Here is a 20526-nt window from a genome sequence, read left to right on the forward strand (position 1 = left end):
TGTAAGGTGATATCTCAATGTGGTTTTAATTTGAATCTCCCTGATGGCAAGTGATGATGAACATTTTTTCATGTGTCTGATAGCCATTTGTATGTCTTCATTGGAGAAGTCTCTGTTCATATCTTCTGCCCATTTTTTGATATGCTTGTCTGTATTGTGTGTGTTGAGTTTGAGGAGTTCATTATAGATCCTGGATATTAACCTTTTGTCTGTACTATCATTTGCAAATATCTTCTCCCATTCCGTGGGTTGCCTCTTTGTTTTTTTTGACTGTTTCCTTTGCTGTGCAGAAGCTTTTGATTTTGATTAAGTCCGAAAAGTTTATTTTCGCTTTTGTTTCCTTTGCCTTTGGAGACATATCTTGAAAGAAGTTGCTGTGGCTGATATCGAAGAGATTACTGCCTATGTTCTCCATCAGGAAAAGACCTCAACGTGAGACAGGAATCCATCAGAATCCTAGAGGAGAACATAGGTTTTTTTTTTTTTAAGATTTTTATTTATTTATTTGACAGAGGTCACAAGTAGGCAGAGAGGCAGGTAGTGAGAGAGGAGGAAGCAAGCTCCCTGCCGAGCAGAGAGCCCTAAGCGAGGGCTCAATTCCAGGACCCTGGGATCATGACCCGAGCTGAAGGCAGAGGTTTAACCCACTGAGCCACCCAGGCACCCCAATGTTTAAGGTTTTTAGCACACAAATCATGGGTTTCTTTTGTTGAATGTATTCCTAAGTATTTTATTCTTTTGGATACAATTGTCAATGCTACTATTTTTCTTTCTTTGTTTTTTAAGATTTTATTTATTTATTTGACAGACAGAGATCACAAGTAGGCAGAGAGGCAGGCAGAGAAAGAGGAGGAAGCAGACTCCCTGCTGAGCAGGGAGCCCGATGCGGGGCTCGATCCCAGGACCCTGGGATCATGACCTGAGCCGAAGGCAGAGGCTTTAACCCACTGAGCCACCCAGGCGCCCCACTACTGTTTTTCTTAATTTTACTTTTATTTTTGTTTTTTTTTTTTAAGATTTTATTTATTGGGGCACCTGGGTGGCTCATTGGTTTAAAGCCCTGCCTTTGGCTCGGGTTGTGATCCTGGAGTCCTGGGATTGAGCCCCGAATCAGGCTCTCTGCTCAGCGGGGAGCCTGCTTCCCCCTCTCCCTCTCTGCCTGCCTCTCTGACTACTTGTGATCTCTATCGAATAAATGAATAAAATCCTTTTTTTTAAAAGACTTTATTTATTTATTTGACAGAGAGAAATCACAAGTAGATGGAGAGGCAGGGAGAGAGAGAGAGAGGGAAGCAGGCTCCCTGCTGAGCAGAGAGCCCGATGCGGGACTCAATCCCAGGACCCTGAGATCATGACCTGAGCCGAAGGCAGCGGCTCAACCCACTGAGCCACCCAGGCGCCCCAATGAATAAAATCCTTAAAAAAATATTTTATTTATTTATTTAATAGAGAGAGAATGAACAAACAGGTGGAGGGGGCGAGGGAGAGGGAGAAGCAGACTCCCCACTGAGCAAGGAGCCGAAAGTGAGGCTCGATCCCTGGTCTCCAGGATCATGACCCGAGCCAAAGACAGATGGTTAATGGACTGAGCCACCCAGGTGCCGTGCCCCTTAATTTTACTTTTGAATTCAATTCTAGTTCACTGCTAGTATATAGAACTGCAATTGATTTTGTTTGTTGAACTTCTATCCTGAAGCCTTGCTAAATGCACTAGTTGCAGTAGTGATTTTTTAATGGATTCCTTAGGATAAGATTTTCAACAAATAGGATCGTGATGTTTGTGAATAAAGACAGTTTTACTTCTTCCTTTCCAGTGTGCATGCTTTTAATCCCCACTCCATTTTTTTTTTGGTTGATTGCACTGACTAGAACCCCCATTACAGTGTTGAATAGAAATGGCAAGGGGTGCCTTGTGGCTCAGTGGGTTAAAGCTTCTGCCTTTGGCTCAGGCCATGATCTCAGGATCCTGGGATCGAGCCCCACATTGGGCTCTCTGCTCCATAGGGAGCCTGCTTCCTCTTCTTTTTCTCTGCCTGCCTCTCTGCCTACTTGTGATCTCTGTCTGTCAAATAAATAAATAAAATCTTAAAAAGCAAACAAAAAAAAGTCTTAAAAAAAAAAGAAATAGCAAGAACAGACATCCTTGCCTTGTTCCTAAAAGTGTTGAAATAAAACTTTTCCTTCACTTCCAAAAAGAAACTCTATGCAAAGATATTTTTTGATGATGCTTGAACGACAGTAAGGGGTTACTTAAAAATATCTTTTTCCATTTTTATGTCAGTGTTATAGAAATCATTCTAAGAATTTGTCTATTAGCTGGCTTTGGTTGCATGACTAACAGTCCCCAAATTTAGTGACTTAAAACAATAAACCTTACATTATTTCTCATGATTCTGGGGGTTGGCTGGGTCATTCAGGTATGGGCCAGCTCATTTGGGGCTGGAGGGTTGAGGGTGGCCTTGCTCCCATATCTGGCAGATGGCAGGTGGTAAGTCTGAGAGGGGTCTTGGTTGGCTTGGCTCAACTCTGTTTCTGCAGTCTAGCAGGGGCTTAGAGTTCCTAAGAGCAACATATGTAAGCATGTGTCAGGCCTCTGCTTACATCACATTGCTACAGTCCTACAGGCCAGAGAAAGTCCAAGGCCAGCTAAGATTTAAAGCGTAAAGAAGCAGACTCCACCTCTTGCTGGGAGAAGATGTGAAGTCAGTGCACAGGGGCATGGATACAGGGAAGAGTGGAGAATTAGGGCCAGTTCTGTGATCTACAGCAAATAGGTTTGATCTCTAACCATTAAATGCTTAGAGACCTCTGGATGTTACTTGCATTATGAATTTTATGTTTGTCAACCGAGTGTGCTGAAATAAAGCCTACAGGGATACCTGGGTGGTGCAGTTGGTTGGGCTTCCAACTCTTGGTTCTGGCTCAGGTCGTGATCTTGAGGTCGTGGGATCGAGCCCTGTGTCAGGCTCTGCACTCAGTGTGGAGTCTGCTTGAGATTCTCTTTCCCTCTACCTCTGTCCCTCTGGCTCATGCTCTCTCTCTCTCAAATAAATAAATAAATCCATTAAATAGAAAGAAAGCTTATTTTTAATAAACCTTCTTTGATTTTATTTTGCACAAATTAATTTTTCTCCAAATCATCTGATCTTTAGTACAATGTTGAATTGAAGCATAGAAAAGAAACTGCTGGGCACCTGGGTGGCTCAGTGGGTTGGGCCGCTGCCTTTGGCTCAGGTCATGATCTCAGGGTCCTGGGATCGAGCCCCCGCAATGGGCTCTCTGCTCAGCAGGCAGCCTGCTTCCCCCTCTCTCTCTGCCTGTCTCTGCCTACTTGTGATTTCTTTCTCTCTGTCAAATAAATAAATAAGTAATCTTTAAAAGAAAAAAAAGGCTCTCTCTCTTGCTCTGTCCCTCACTGCCCTCTCTCTCCCTCTCTAAAGAAAAAAGGTAAGGGGTGCCTAGAAATCAGTGGAGCATGCAAATGACTCTTTGATTGTGGGGTTCTGACTGTTCCCCCCCACGCTGGGCATAGAGCTTACAAAAAAAAGATAAAAAAGATAAAAGGCATACAGATTGGAAAGGAAGAAATCAAAGTGCTTCTGTTCATGGACAGCAAGATTGTCTATGTAGAAAGTCTCAGGGAATCTACGAAAGAAAAACAAACAAAAAACCCCTCCAAGAACTAATGAGTAAGCTTAGCATGGTTGCCACGTACAAGGACAACAAACAAAATTCAGTCACTTTGGAAACCAATGAAGAATTGGAAATAGAGAACTGGAAACCAAAGAAATGTACAATGGTGTATGGGTGGCTCAGTTGATTAAGCATCTGCGTTCAGCTCAGGTCATGATTCCAGAGTCTTGGGATCAAGCAAGTCCAGCCAGCATCAGGCTCCATGCTCAGCGGGGTGTCTGTCTCTCCCTCACACTTCCACCAGGCTCATGATCTCTCTCTCAAATAAGTAAATAAAAGCTTAAAAAAAAAACAAAGAAATGTACAATGGCTCCAACAAAAATGAAATACTTTGTTATAAACCTAATCAAGCATGTACAGCAACCAAGTGCTGTAAACTACAAAACGTTGGCAAAAGAAATCAACAACAGCTCAGTAAATGAAGAGGCATATTGTGTTCAGTGACTGGAAGACTCAACACAAGAAAGATGCCAGTTTCCCCCAAACTGGTCTAAATATTTAATGCGATACTAATCACAATCCCAGCAGGAGTTTTTGTAATTATACAAACTGACTCCAAAATTTATATGGAAGGATAAAGAAACTAGAGTAGCTAAAGTCATTTTGAAAAGCAAGAATAAAGTTGGAGGAATCATACTGCTCAGTTGTTAATATTATGGTAAAATGATAGTACCCAAGGGGCGCCCGGCTAGCTCAGGGGGTAGAGTATGCCATTCTTGATCTCAGCGTTGTGAGCTCAAGCCCCACGTTGGGCATGGAGCTTGCTTAAAAAAAAAAAAAGAAAAACCCCCACGAAACTACAGTCCCTGAGACAGTGTGGTACTGGCAAAGGAACAGACAGATCAATGGAGCAGGAGAAACTACTGACTTTCGATTTTTTACAAAGATGCCAAAGAAAATCAGTGGAGGCAGGAGAGTCTTTTCAACAAAATGTTGGAACAACTGTTTCTGCACAGCGAAGGAAACAACAAAACTCAAAGGAAGAACCTGGATGGAGAGCTGAGCCGGGCTAGGTCCGAGAACAGGTGGATCAAGAACGAGAGGAATCAAGCTGTTTTGTCAACCCTGAGGTCCCAGGAGGGAGAAAAACCTTGATCCCTGCCCCCACAGGAGGACCAGACATGATGGAAACACACCCAGAGCCTGGCAAACCGTCGGAAACAGAGTGCCAAGTGGGGTTATAGCAATGGAGGGCAGTCCGTCAGGAGAGATTTCTTGGCCAAAGGTCGTCATAAACAGGATGGAAAAAGGTGACAGTCACATGGCTGTGCTCCAGGCTTATGCACTGGGGCCCCTCCATGAGTCTGCCAGTGCTCTGATGGAGTCCTGGCATTGCCCTCAAAGCTTGGCTGAGGGCTTCCTGGAGGAAGAGCTGCAGATCAATGCTGAACTGAGCCAAGTACCATTCTCAGAGCCTGAAGACAGCATCTATAATCCTGTGGCATATTTATGGAGGCATTTGGCATGGTCCAGACTGGGGTGCCCTTTGGGGAAGGGATTGGTTGAGCACCAGGGGACCCGCATTGACCCCACCCCAAGCATACCCAAAGCGACCAGTGCGGGGACTGGAGTGCCCTCAGTCAGAGGGACCAGGACAAAGTGAGGGATATGGATGTTACAAGCGAACCTCATGGGAGACGGAGGCTGGATCAGAGGAGGAACTCAGTGTGGCAGAGTGGGGAAGACCAGAGGACCTGGCTTTCTTCATCTCACCTTTGAGCCTTCATGACTTTGTGAACTTTATGACTTCGGACAAACTTGATGCACCTCTCCAAGCTTCAGGATCTCATCTGTAAAACGGGGATCCTTACCTCATGGGGTGGGTGTGGGGATTAAGTGAGGTAACACTTGAAGGTGCTTTGTGGCGTGCCTGGCAGGTGGGGTCTCCTGAAACTTCTTGATTTTTTGCCCCTTGGTTGGGGTGTCACTGTACCACACTACAAGGGGAGCTACCCCACTTCGAAGACCTTCCTGGGTGCGGGCAGAGCCTTGCCCTGCCAGAGATGGACCAATAACTTTATGACAAACCCAGCCTGTGGTTTTTCAGTCCAAGCGTTAAAAACTCATAAACCTGGGGTGCCTGGGTGGCTCAGTCAGTTAAGCGTCTGCCTTTGGCTCAGGTCATGATCCCAGGGTCCTGGGATCAAGCCCCGGGTCAGGCTCCCTGCTCCCACTCCCCCTGCTTGTGTTCCCTCTTTTGCTGTGTCTCTCTCTGTAGGAGAAATAAATAAAATCTAAAAACAGGGGCGCCTGGGTGGCTCAGTGGGTTAAAGCCTCTGCTTTCGGCTCAGGTCATGAGCCCAGGGTCCTGGGATCGAGCCCCATATCGGGCTCTCTGCTCAGCATGGAGCCTGCTTCCTCCTCTCTCTCTGCCTGCCTCGCTGCCTACTTGTGATCTCTGCCTGTCAAATAAATAAATAACATATTAAAAAAAATCTAAAAACAAACAAAAAAAACACAAAAACAAGACAAAACAAAACAAAAACTCCTAAACATGGGTATCTAGGTGGCTCAGTCGGTTAAGCAGCTGCCTTTAATCTCTCTGCTTCCCCACTCAGCGGAGAGTCTGCTTCTCCCTCTCCCTTTCCCTCTGCCCCTTCCCCGGCTTGTGCATGTGCTCTCAATCTCTCGCTCAGATAAATAAATAAATAAATAAATAAATAAATAAATAAATAAAATCTTTAAAAGGGAAAAAAAACCGCTAAAAGACAGCCTATGGGAGAAGATATTTGCAAATGACATACCCAATAAAGGGTTCATATCCAAAATCTATAAAGAACTTCTACAACTCAACACCAAATACAACTCAACATTCAAAACCAAATAATCCAATTTCAAAAAACTGGCAGGGGGCTCCTGGGTGGCTCAGTGGGTTAAAGCCTCTGCCTTTGGCTCAGGTCATGATCCCAGGGTTCTGGGATCGAGTCCCGCATCAGGTTCTCTGCTCAGTGGGGAGCCTGCTTCCTCCTCTCTGCCTACTTGTGATCTGTCAAATAAATAAATAAAATCTTTAAAAAAATTGGAATTAAAAATTAAAAAAAAAACATGGGCAGAAGACATGAGCAGACATTTCTCCAAAGACATCCAGATGGCCAACAGACACATGAAGAGAGGTTCAACATCACTCATCATGCAGGAAATGCAAAGCAAAACTCCTCTGAGATCACCTTGCACCTGTCAGAATGGCTAAAACCAAAAACACAAGAGACAGGTGCCAACAAGAATGCAGAGAAAAAGGAACCCTGGTGCACTGTCGCTGGGAATGCACACTGATGAAGCCACTGCGGAAAACAGTGTGGAGGTTCCTCAAGAAGTTAAAAAGAGAATTGCCTTCCAGTAATTGTACTACTGGGTATTTACCCACAGAATACAGAAGCACTAATTCAAAGGGATACATGCACCGCTATGTTCATAGCAGCATTAACTACGATAGCCAAGCTATGGAAGCAGCCCAAGTTTCCAACAATAGACAAATGGGTAAAGAAGAAGTTACCTATGTGGGCACCTGGGTGGCTCAGTGGGTTAAGCCGCTGCCTTCGGCTCAGGTCATGATCTCAGGGTCCTGGGATCGAGTCCCACATCGGGCTCTCTGCTCAGCAGGGGGCCTGCTTCCCTTCCTCTCTATCTGCCTGCTTCTCTGCCTACCTGTGATCTCTGTCTGTCAAATAAATAAATAAAATCTTTAAAAAAAAAAGAAAGAAAGAACGAAATCTTGCCATTTGCAACGTGGATGGAGCTAGAGGGTGTAAAGCTAAGTGAAATAAGTCAGAGAAAGACAAACACCATATGACTTCACTCACGTGGCATTTAAGAAACAAGCAAACGAGCAAAGGGCGAAGAGAGACAAACCATGAACCGAGATTCTTAACTATAGAGAACATACTCGTGGTTACCAGAGGGGAGGGGGCGGGGGAATGGGTGCAACATGTGATGGGGATTGAGGAGGGCACCTGTTGTGATGAGAGCTGGGTGATGTATGGAGGTGTTGAATCACTATATTGCACACCTGAAACTAATATAGCACTGTGGGCTAACTATACTAGAATTTAAAAAAACAACAAAACAAAACAAACCTCCGTAAGGGGCGCCTGGGTGGTTCAGTGGGTTAAAGCCTCTGCCTTCTGCTCGGGTCATGATTTCAGGATTCTGGGATCGAGCCTCACATCGGGCTCTCTGCTCAGCGAGGAGCCTGCTTCCCCCTCTCTCTTTCTGCCTCTCTGCATACTTGTGATCTCTGTCAAGTAAATAAATAATCTTATTTTTAAAACCTCCATAATTAAAATTTTTAAAAAGCATTAGAACATTGCTTATCCATATGCAAAAAATGAACCCCAGTGGAAACCTCACACTTTATACAAAAATTAATGAAAAGCCGTTGGATGATAGATCTATGTGTCAAACATAAAACAATGAGGGTGCCTGTGTGGGTTAGTTGGTTAAAACGATTCTTGATTTCCACTCAGGTCATGATCTCACAGTCCTAAAGGCAAGCCCCATGTCGGGATTCCCTCTCCCTCTGCCCCCCTACCCTCACTTGCACATGTATGCACCCTCTCTCTCGAAAAAAAAAATCCTAAAACAATTAAAAACTTTTAAAAGAAAACCTGGAAGGACTGCCTGGGTGGCTCAGTCAGTGAAGCGTCTACCTTCATCCCAGGTCATGATCCCAGGGTTCTGGGGCTAAACCCCCCAGTCAGGCTCCCTGCTCAGTGGGGAACCTGCTTCTCCCCCTACCTCTGCCCATCCCCCTTGCTTGTGCTCTCTCCCTCTCCTCCCCTCTCAAATGAATAAATAAAATCTTAAAAAAAAAAAGAAAGAGAAGAAAAGAAGACAGAGGAGAAAATCTTTTTAACCAAGAATTAGGGGGCGCCTGGGTGGCTCAGTCATTGAGCATCTGCCTTTGGCTCAGGTCATGATCCTGGGGTACTGGGATGGAGCCCCACATGGGGCTCCTTGCTCCGCAGGAAGCCTGCTTCTCCTCCCACTCGCCCTGTTTGTGTTCCCTCTTTTACTGTATCTCTCTCACTGTCAAATAAATAAATAAAATCTTTAAAAAAAATTTTTAAAAAAAGATTTTATTTACTTATTTATTTGTCAGTTAGAGAGAGAGAGAGCATGAGCGCACAAGCAGGCAGAGTGGCAGGCAGAGGCAGAGAGAGAAGCAGGCCCCCTGGCGAGCAAGGAGCCCGGATGCAGACTTGATTCCAGGACCCTGGGATCATGACCTGAGTTGAAGGCAGTGGCTTAAGCGACTGAGCCACCCAGGCATCCCAAATAAATAAAATCTTAAAAAGACAAAAAACAACAAAACCAGGAATTAGGGTGGAGAGCTCTTAGGACACAAAACACAATCCACAACAGAAAAGAAAAATGCAAATTGGACTTCACCAGATTTAAAACAATATTCAAAGAATGGAAAGACAGCATATAGACTGGAAGGAAATGTTTGCAAATCACATTTACAAAGAACTTGAATCCAGAATATGCAAGGGACTGCTGAAACTCAACAATTAGAAAATAAACTTAATTTCTTATATTTAAAAAAAAATTTTTTTTTCAAGATTTTATTTATTTATTTGACAGAGAGAAATCACAAGTAGTCGGAGAGGCAGGCAGAGAGAGAGAGAGGGAAGCAGGCTCCCTGCTGAGCAGAGAGCCCGATGCGGGACTCGATCCCAGGACCCCGAGACCATGACCTGAGCCGAAGGCAGCGGCTTAACCCACTGAGCCACCCTATTTTTAAAAATATTTTAAGCCCAATTTTTTTTAATGGGGAAAATATTTGAATAAATATGTCACCAAAGGGGTTATAAGGATGGCAAACAAACTCATAAAAAAAAAAAAGGTCAACACTGGGGAGCCTGGGTGATTCAGTCGTTAGAGCATCTGGGTGGCTGAGTCATTAAGCGTCTGCCTTTTGCTCAGGTCATGATCCCAGGGGTCTGGGAGCTCCCTGCTCTGAGGGAAGCCTGCTTCTCCTTCTCCCACTCCCCCTGTTTGTGTTCCCTCTCTCGCTGTGTCTCTGCCAAGTAAATAAATTTTTTAAAATCTTTAAGAAAAAGGAAAATGCAGATTCTCACCATGATGAGATATGTCACATTTAAAATAGCTAAAATGGGGCACCTGGGTGGCTCAGTGGATTAAGCTGCTGCCTTTGGCTCAGGTCATGATCTCAGGGTTCTGGGATTGAGTCCCGCATCGGGCTCTCTGTTCGGCAGGGAGCCTGCTTCCCCCCCTCTCTCTGCCTGACTCTCTGCCTTGTGATCTCTCTCTGTGTCAAATAAATAAATAAAATCTTTTAAAAAATAAAATAAAATAAAGTAACTAAAATAAATAATACTGACAACACCAAATGCTGGAGAGGATATGGAGAAACTGGATTGCTGGTACACTGCTGGTAGGAAAGCAAAGTGGCACAGCTGCTCTGGAAAATGGTTTGCAGTTTCTTGTAAAGCTAAACATATATTTACCTTGTGACCCAGCAATTTCACCTCTGGGTCTTTACCCTAGAGAAATGAAAACTCCACACGAAAACCTGTACATGAATGTTTATAGCAGCTCTAATCATAGTTTCCCAAAGCTGGCAGTAACCCAAATAACCACAAATATACAAATGGATAACTATACTGTGGTATATTACATCCATAAAATGGAATATTACTCAAAACTATTGATATGCAGGACAACTTGAATAAATTTTAGTGTCATTATGGAGAATCAAAGAAACCTGTTTGAGGGCGCCTGGGTGGCTCACTGGGTTAAGCCTCTGCCTTCGGCTCGGGTCATGATCCCGGAGTCCTTGGATCGAATCCCGCATCGGGCTGTCTGCTCAGCGGGAAGCCTGCTTCCTCCTCTCTCTCTGCCTGCCTCTCTGCCTGCTTGTGATCTCTGTCTAATAAGTAAATAAATAAATCTTAAAAAAAAAAAGAAACCTGTTTGAAAAGTTGACATACTTTATGATTCTATTTATGTGACATTCTTGAATGGACAAAATGAGTGATAGGAACAGATCAGTTGTTTATAGCCAGTAGGGGTGGGGTCAGGGTGTCTTTAAAAAGGGATAGTATTGGGGCACCTGGGTGGCTCAGTGGGTTAAGCCGCTGCCATTCGGCTCAGGTCGTGATCTCGGGGTCCTGGGAACGAGTCCCGGTGTCGGGCTCTCTGCTTGGCAGGGAGCCTGCTTCCTCCTCTCTCTCTCTCTGCCTGCCTCTCTGCCTACTTGTGATCTTTCTCTGTCAAATAAATAAATAAAATCTTAAAAAAAAAGGGATAGTATGGGGGCGTCTGGGTGGCTCAGTGGGTTAAAGCCTCTGCCTTCGGCTCAGGTCATGATCCTAGGGTCCTGGATCCAGCCCCACATCAGAATCCCTGCTCAGCGGGGAGTCTAGTTCTCCCTCTCCCACTGCCTGCTGCTCTGCCCGCTTGTGCTCTCTCTCTCCCTCTCTGACAAATAAATAAATAAAATCTTTTTAAAAAGAGAGAGGGTAGATGTTTTTGTTGATCTTGAACCTTGGACCTTCGTGTTGGGGGACCTAAATGATGGATGGAGCACCACAGGCTGATCCCAATGCCCTTCTTGTCCCCCTGGCTCACCGCCCAGCCCCACTGTCCTCCTCCTTCCCTGACTGGCCCCCCCTGGCAATAGCTGACAGTGGTGGGCCACAGCCCCTCTCCATGGCATTCTTTATCGCTTTGGTAAACAGAGGATCCCCTGGGCCCTCAGGATATCGTCATCAGTGGGTTTTTGTAGAGATTTCCCAGATCCACATCATAGACTCAGGCCAGCAGGCTCTCATCTTGGACCCTTCCTCCATCGTCTGCTCTGATAGTCCTGACTTTTCTTTCTTTCTTTCTTTTTTTTAAGATTCTATTTATTTATTTGACAGACAGAGACACAGCGAGAGAGGGAACACAAGCAGGGGGAAGGGGAGAGGGAGAAGCCGGCTTCCCACAGAGCAGGGAGCCGGGCTTGATCTCAAGTCCCTGGGATCATGACCTGAGCCCAAGGCAGAGGCTTAAGGACTGAGCCACCCAGGCACCCCAGTCCTGACATATCTAGTCTACTTAGCTTGGTGCTTTCTGCAAGCTGTAGGAATAGCAGTGGAACTTCAAGAATACAAGGATCAAAAGAAAATCCTGAAAAAGTTAAGAAAAAAGAGATTAAATTTGTAAGAATACGGATCAAAGGGGTATCTCATTTCTCATTCAGTTGAATGCAGAATATAAGCTGTTTTTCCTTTGATGTGTACAGTCCCTGAAACAGGGCCAGGCAGATAGTAGACACTCAATAAACACTTCTTTTTTTTTTAAAGATTTTATGTATTTATGACAGAGAGCGATAGCAAGAGACGGAACATAAGCAGGGGGAGCTGGAGAGGGAGAAGCAGGCTCCCTGCTGATATGGGGCTTAAGGACTGAGCCACCCAGGCGCCCCTCAATAAACGCTTCTTCTATGAAATGATTGGAGTAGTTTCTTTAAAAATAGTTTTAAACCTAGGCCTATATCACTGCCCAGTTAACCTTTGAGAGTGAGGATAAAATATAGTTATGATCGGACAAATAAGGATTCAATGATCAATGGCCAGAAATCCTGGGTGAAAAATATCCCCAAATGAGCAAAGCAATGGGTATAGAATGCTGGCATATGTCAATGAACACTGACTAGCAAATAAGATAACAGGATATTTTTATGCTTTTGATAACTTTTATTAACAAGCTAGAAATTAAACTACCAAAAATATTAACATGAGAAACGGGAGGAAAAAGAGTGTACTGTGATCCTGACGAATCTGTTCTTGTTAAAGTGATCACACTTTTATTTTTTTATTTTTAAAAAGATTTTATTTATTTATTTGACAGAGACAGGGAGACAGTGAGAGAGGGAACACAAGCAACGGGAGTGTGAGAGGGAGAAGCAGGCTCCCAGCCAAGCAGGGAGCCTGATGCAGGGCTCAATCCCAGGACCCCGGGGTCATCCCCTGAGCGTCCCGAAGGCAGGCGTTTAATTGAGCCACTCAGACGCCCCTAAAGTGATCAGGCTTTTAAAAAAAGCAAAAAATAGGGGCGCCTGGGTGGCTTAATCACTCTTTCTGAAATGAAAGCAAAAGGAAACGGGAAGCAACGGAAGGCTATTTAATGGCATGAGAAAGGATGCAGGTTCCAGTACCAGTGATAAAACCACAAGACCAAACTGTCCTTCCCCTCCGCGTGGAGTCCCGGGGCGGTCCTCTGAGCTGTGCACGGTGCGCACTGACCAACCGGTCTGGACTGTCCCACCGTCGCCCCCGGAAAAGACTTGCCCTAAATAGCTATTTCCCACAGAGCACGCCTGGCCCCGTGCAGTAATACTCGGAATCCACTGGAGGGCTTGCTTCAACCCACGCTCCCCAGTTTCCCATCCAGTGGGTCCGGGCTGGGGTCTGAGAATTTACATTTCTAAGACGTTCACTTTGAGAACCCCGGGCCTCCGGGTTGGGATCCGCATCTGGAGGCGGACACAGTGGGGAGAGGGGGTCGGCGCTGGAGGGTGTGTGATCCACCCTGCACCCCCCTCCCCCCGCCACCGCCCCCGCCGACCTCCAAGCGAGGTGGCTGGGGCTGCTTTCTTTCCTTCAGGCCTTGAGTTTCCAGCATTTCTTGGCAACACGGTAACTTTGCGGGGATCTAAGTGGAGTCAGCCACGGCGGGCTGACCAAGCCTAGGACGAGCAGAAGTGGAATTCTAGAAATGATGTCTGATGAGAGTTTGCCCTTTAGATCTCAGACTGATTTCAGCGCCAAAGAAAGGGAAGGACTGCGGCCACCAGCAGGTTTCCCGCAAAGCCAGCAGCAACAGGTTGTCTCCTTTCGAGGCTTTCTCGCACCTTAGCATTTTTTTTTCAGACGCGAAGGGCGGGGGCAGAGGCCACGTGTGGGTGGGGGTGGAGGGAGGGTTGGCGGGCTTGTTGGCATTTCTGGAGCAACACTGTCACCAAGAGGAAATTCTGACAAAAGCCACCAGCCCTGTGGACGAACCGGATAAGCCAGCAGGACTAGAGAGAAAGGAATGCTTCATTAGAGCAGAAAATTCAGAAGTCCTGAGAAAGGATCCAGAAACCACAGTAAAGATGATCCCACTCACTGGTGGCGCCCACGTGCTTTGCGACTGCCCAATGGATTCAAACACATTAATTATAAACCTGTTTGAAATTCACAAGTTAGGGGCGCATGGCTGGGTCAGTCGGTAGAGCTGCGATCTTGGGGTTGTAAGTTCGAGCCCCATCTTGTGTGTAGAGAGGATTCAAAATCAAATCTTAAACAAAAATAAAAAAGGGGGACCTGGGTGGTTCAGTCGGTTAAGCACCTGCCTTCTGCTCAGTTCGTGATCGCTGGGTCCTGGAATCGAGTCCCACCTCAGGGCTCCCTGCTCAACCTCCCTCTCCCTCTGCCTGCTGCTCCCCCTCCTTGTGCTCTCTATCAAATAAATAAATAAAATATTTATTTAAAATAAAGTAATAAATGTATTTAAAATAAAGTAATAAAAATTTTAAAAATAAAGTAAAATCCACAAGTTGGACTCCTGATTAACTACAGAGAGCAAACAGATGACTAGCAGAAGGGAGGTGGGTGGGGGGATGGGTGAAATAGGTGAACGGGACCAAGAGTACACTTACCTTCACCTGCACTGAGAAATCTATAGAATTATTTGATCACTATACTGTACACCTGAAACTACTATAACACTGCATGTTAACTACATTGGAATTAAAATTAAAAACTTAATATGAGGGGCACCTGGGTGGCTCAGTGGGTTAAAGCCTCTGCCTTTGGCTCAGGTTGCCCATTGGTCTCTCTGCTCAGCAGGGAGCCTGCTTCCTCCTCTTTCTCTGCCTGCTTCTCTGCCTACTTGTGCGCTCTCTCTGTCAAATAAATAAATAAAATCTAAAAAAATTTTAAAAACTTAATATGAAATCCACAAGTTCAGAAATAAATAATAATAGCTCATTAAATAAAACCAGCTCATTGTTCGCCTTATTTGCCTTGAGAGGATGCTCAGGGAAACAAGGGTTGATACTTAAAACTGATACACAGGAGGCAAGAATCAAGCAGTTCTGTTTTTCTTACACAGGCCAAAGAGTTGGCCAGGGGAAGTTCTCCTTTATAGATATGTTTGGCGCATAAATGAAGAAGGAACAAGGGAATCAGGACATTCCGTCTGACTACTGCTTGTGAATAGAAGATCCAGGAATTGCTCATCAGTGACTGCTAGTAGCACTGAAATTTATCACCAACACTTATATGACTGATTATGGAGGTACACAGCGTCCTTTTTTTTCTCCTTTAAGTTTTTTTTAAAGATTTTATTTATTTTTTTATTTATCAGAGAGAGAGAGAGAGAGTACACACACAAGCAGGCAGAGTGGCAGGCAGAGGCAGAGAGAGAAGCAGGCTCCTGGCGGAGCAAGGAGCACAGTGCGGAACTGGATCCCAGAACCCTAGGATCATGGTCTGAGCCAAAGGTTTAACCGACTGAGCCACCCAGGCATCCCCTTCCTTAAGATTTTATTTCTTTGTCAGAGAGAGGGAGAGAAAGCACACAAGTTGGGGTGGGCAGCAGGCAGAGGGAGAAGCAGAATCCTTGCTGAGCTAGGAGCCCCGATGTGGGACTTGATCCCAGGACTCTGGGATCATGACCTGAGATGAATGCAGATGCTTAACGGACTGAGCCACCCAGGAGCCCCAGTACACAGCATCCTTATGAAGCCTTCCCTAATATATGTATACGAAATCAGGGCAATGTGAATGCTGACTGTAGTTTATGACATTTACAAATTATTATTAATTGTTTTAAGGTTTAATTTATTTGAGGTAGAGGGCAAACGAGAGGGAGAAAGAGAGAGAGAGAGCATGAGGCGGGGAGGGGCAGAGGCAGAGGGAGAAGCAGACTCCACGCTGAGCAGGGAGCCCAAGCTGGGGCTCAATCCCAGGACCCATGAGATCGTGATGCTTAACTGGCTGAGGCGCCCAGGCACCCCAAATGATTATTGATTTTTTAGAGGAGAAAAATGGTATTGAGATTAGGTTTTCTAAAGTGTTCTTATTTTTCAAAACCATATACTGACATATTCTAAATGAAAGAATATGATGTCTGGAATCTGCTTCAAAATAATCTGAGGGGTGCATAGTAAGATTGGCTATGAGTCCAGACAGGTTGGAGTTGGGTGACGGGTACAGATTGTTCATTTTTGCTGTTCTCTAGACTTGTGGAAGGTTTCTTTCTCTTTCCTTTAAAAAAAAAATAACTTTATTTTTAAGTAATCTCTATGACCAATGTGGGTCTTGACCCCACAACCCTAAGATCAAGAGTTGGACACACTCCCCACTGAGCCAGCAAGGTGCCCCTTGTGGTGTGTTTCTAATTTGCCAAAACAAAAAAATTGATGACTGGAATTACGCCTTTTATTTATTTATTTTTTACTTTTATTTGTAAGTACTCTCTACACCGAACATGGGGCTCGAACTCATGACCTTGAGGTCAAGAGCCCCACGTTGCGCTGACTGGGCCAGGCGGGAGCCCCTGAAATTATGCTTTTTAGAAGCACAGTACCCTTAATCAGAGCTAGCTTTGAGCACACTCTTAGAACATAACCCAGTTATATAAGCAGTATACATACAGCTTGCACGAAGTGTGACTTAATCAAGTTTTACATGTCCCAGCTTTATGGGCTCCTGAGTCATGTCCCCTGTTGAGTCATTTCCCAAGCCCATGGCACCTACTTCCTGCTAAGGAAATAGCTCAGCCCATGGTTAGCTTTCCTTTTTCTAGTGGGATTAGTGCAGTACGGCGTTTTGTATGTGTGTAGAATGACCGGGGTTCTAATGAACACAGTCGGTTCTCAACTTGCCCTGAAGCATGTCGCAGTTAATCGCACACATAGGAAATTTGCATTGCAGCTGCTTGTGAGACATGAAGCTTCTGTCCTCAGTCCACAGTGTTAGCTGTGAGCGTTGCTTAAAACCCTGCAGTGACTTCCTGCCAAATGAAAGCCATGCTCCTTCCCTGAACCTACAGTCTTAGCCCCTTCTTCTGCCTCATCTGTCATCATGTCTTCCTCTTATGATATACCCCCACAAGTATAATCACAATAACTTAATGCTTACTGAGTGCCTACCATGTGTCATGCATTCTGTGTTGTAAATACTTTGCACTCGTGACTTCATTAATCCTCACAACAACCCACGAAGTAGATACTATTATTCGCATTTTACAGATGAAGAAACTGAAGCACAGAGAGGCTGAGTAACTGGCCCAGAGCCACACAGTAAATGGCAGAACTGAGATTTGAACCCAGGCTATCTGACTCTGGACATTCCTTTCAGTTCTCTGAGAAATGACATAGAATCCTAAGTCACCATGCTGAGGTGCCTGGGTGGCTCTTGATTTTGGCTCAGGTCATGATCTCAGGGTCATGAGTTCGAGCCCCATGCGTGCTGTACTCAGTAGGGAGTCTGCTTGTCCCTCTCCCTCTGTTGTCTCTCTCTTTTAAATAAATAAATATAATCTTAAAAAAAAAAGAATTCTAGGTTACCATGCATTTGCCCATTACTCCATCTTTGGCTTGGAATCATAAGCAGATACTTTTTTTTTTTAAGACATTACTTAAATGTCCCCTTCTCTCTGTAGCAGTTCTGGTTGTCCCTAGGTAAACAATACTTCATGACTTTCCTCTCTTCTTTCCGTAACAAAACAGAACAAACAATTTAAGACATCATAGTTAGCAATGTGGGCCTGAGTCAGGCTCTCAGCATAGGTATAAACCACTGCTTACACCTTTGCCTCGTTAGAGAATTATATTTCTTTTTTCTAAAGGTTTTATGTATTTATTTGCTAGAGAGAAAGAGAGCACATACAAGCAGGGGGAGCAGCAGAGGGAGAGGGAGAAGCAGGCTTCCTGCTGAGCAGGAAGCCCAATGAGAGACTCGATCCCAGCTCCCTGGGATCCTGACCCCAGCTGAAGGCAGACACTTAACCAACTGGGCCACCCAGGCGCCCCTATATTTTTACTAAGTATTGAGAATGGTATAACAGATCTTCATCTGTTCATTATCTAGTTTTAACATTTATGAACTTATAAAAAGTGTTTTATCCAGGGGCACCCGTGTGGCTCAGTCAGTTAAGCATCCAACTCTTGGTTTCAGCTCAGGTCATGATCTCAGGGTTGTGGGATCGAGCCCATTGTGGGACAGCACACTGGGCACATGAGATTCTCTGCCTCTCCCTTTGTATCTCCTTCTGTGCCCCCCAGCAGCCCCCACAAATAAATAAATAAATACATAAATACATAAATTATATCAATCTTAAAAAAAAATCTTTCAGCCATACCTCAACCCACTTCTCCATCCCCATTGGATTACTTTGTGTGTGTGTGCGTGTTTTTTAAAGATTTTATTTATTTATTTGACAGAGAGAGACAGAATGAGAGAGGGGAGACAAGCAGGGGGAGTGGGAGAGAGAGAAGCAGGCTTCCTACCAAATAAGGAGCCCAATGCAGGGCTCCATCCCAGGACCCTGGGATCAAGACCAGAGCCTATGGCAGACGCCCAACTGACTGAGCCACCCAGGGACCCCCCCATTGGATTACTTTGAAACAAACCCAGATACCATTTCATCTTATCCACAAATATTTTAAAATGTTGTTATAAGCAGTAGCTCTTTTGAACAAGTTAGCCATACATCATTGTCCTATCTCAACAATGAAACAATAATTCTTTAATATCATCAGTTACCGAGTCAGGTAATTTTTCTGTCCTTATTTACCAGCTTTCAGAATAATATGGTGGTTCACCAGCGCCCTCCAAAGGTGGCCAATGGTATTTTTTTGAACATCATTATGATCTCGTGGCCAGTTGATATATTTCAATCTGTTGTGGTTACTTTTCCTTTTGGTGCTCAGATTGACCCATCTTTGGCCAGTGGGAGCCTTTTAGGTTTTTTACTTTTATTTTTTAATATTTCATTTATTTATTTTAGAGAGAGATAGAGCGAGCATCAGCAGGCAGAGGGTCAGAAGGAGAGGGAGGGAGGGAATCTCAAGCAGATGGCACACGGGGCTTGATCTCAAGACGCTGAGATCATCACCTGAGCCAAAATCAAGAGTCGGCTGCTTAACAGACTGAGCCACCAAGGTACTCCTTGTGGGAGCTTTTTAAAACTTGGTTGATTTGACCGTTATAGTCTTCGATAACTTCCTTGCTTTGGGATATGACAAACCTTTTAAGACAGAATATAATTATATAATATGATGATTATATTTACATGGTTCCAAACTCAACAGCAGTATGGTACATTCAGAGATTTCTATCTTCTACTGTCTCTTCCCCCTTCCACCTTCCTCATCATCCCATAAAAAGCCATGTTATCTCACTTTTTAAATTGACTTTCAATTTTTATTACTTTTTATATTGTTAAATAACAAAAATTCAACTGAGTACATTTTGAAGATCTAATTAGCTTTATTAATTGATTTGTGAATTGGCCAGCATCCTGTCTATCAAGTAGAGGGAGGCTCCAAAGGGTTACAGAAAGGTTTTGAAGAAAAGGAAATTAGCAAAGAACCATTGTTTTAGGCAAGGTCACCCTCCTAAGGGGAATGGAAGAAGTCTATCAGTAAATTTCCTATTGCTGACCAGGAAATTCCCATGTCGACTGTTAAAGGATATGTTGAGGGGGGCTGAAACTGCAGTTCGGTAAAGTATGAAGTCTTGGTTTAGTAATGGGGACTTAACATAAATGATACCATTTTGGGCCCGTGGTTTTCTTTTTCACAGTATATATGGCATGCTTCATGAATTTGTGCATCTTCATTGCACAGGGCCATGATAATCTCTGTATTGTTCCAATTTTAGTGTATGTGCTACTGACGTGAGCACTTTATTGACATTGGTTTTTTGTTTTTGTTTTTTTTTTTAACTTTACTGACTTTTTAAAAAACAGCAATATAGGGTACCTGAGTGGCTCAGTTATTAAGCATCTGCCTTCAGCTCAGGTCATGATCCCAGGGTCCTGGGATCGAGCCCTGCATCGGGCTCCTTGCTCAGTAGGGAGTCTGCTTCTCCCTCCCCACCCCCATGCTCACTTTCTATCTCTCTCTCTCTCTGACAAATAAATAAAATCTTTTAAAAATAAAATAAAATAAATAAAATAAAAAATAACTTCTTAGCATCAGAATTTCTGGATCATAATATATACAAATTCCACCAAACTTCCTCCAAACACTTCCTTCAAAGCACTTGTTCAGTGTAGTGATCTGAAGGGGCAAGTGCACCCCAATGTATATAGCAGCAATGTCCACGATAGTTAAACCATAGAAAGAGCCTAGATGTCCATCAACAGATGAATGGATAAAGAAGATGTGGTTTATATACACAATGGAATACTATGCAGCCATCAAAAATTGAAATCTTGCCATTTGCAATGACGTGGCTGGAACCAGAGGGTAGTATGCTGAGCAAAGTAAGTCAGAGAAAGACAATTATCATATGATCTCACTGATATGAGGAATTTGAGAAACAAGACAGTGGGTCATAGGGGAAGGGAAGGAAAAACGAAACAAGACAAAACCAAAGGGGAGACAAACCATTAGAGACTCTCAATCTCAGGAAACAAACTGAGGGTTGCTGAAGGGGAAAGGGGTGGGAGGGAGAGGTGGCTGGGTGATGGACACTGGGGAGTGCTGTGAATTGTGTAAGGTTGGTGAATCACAGACCTGTACCCCTAAAGCAAGTAATACATTGTGTATTAATAAAAAAAACAAGAACAAAAACACTTATTCAGGTCTATACTCCTGCCTCTTAC

General features: G+C 44.3%; 1 non-coding gene across 1 annotated transcript; it reads right to left on the reverse strand.

The window, feature by feature from the left end:
* Positions 1 to 19498: 19498 nt before the first annotated feature.
* LOC122897826 lies at positions 19499 to 19601 on the reverse strand. The gene has a single exon (XR_006382660.1). It is a non-coding gene; the product is annotated as a U6 spliceosomal RNA (small nuclear RNA).
* Between the last annotated feature and the right edge of the window lie 925 nt (positions 19602 to 20526).

The sequence above is a fragment of the Neovison vison genome, chromosome X (genome assembly GCF_020171115.1).
Source record: "Neovison vison isolate M4711 chromosome X, ASM_NN_V1, whole genome shotgun sequence".
In the NCBI taxonomy this organism is placed as follows: Eukaryota; Metazoa; Chordata; class Mammalia; order Carnivora; family Mustelidae; genus Neogale; species Neogale vison.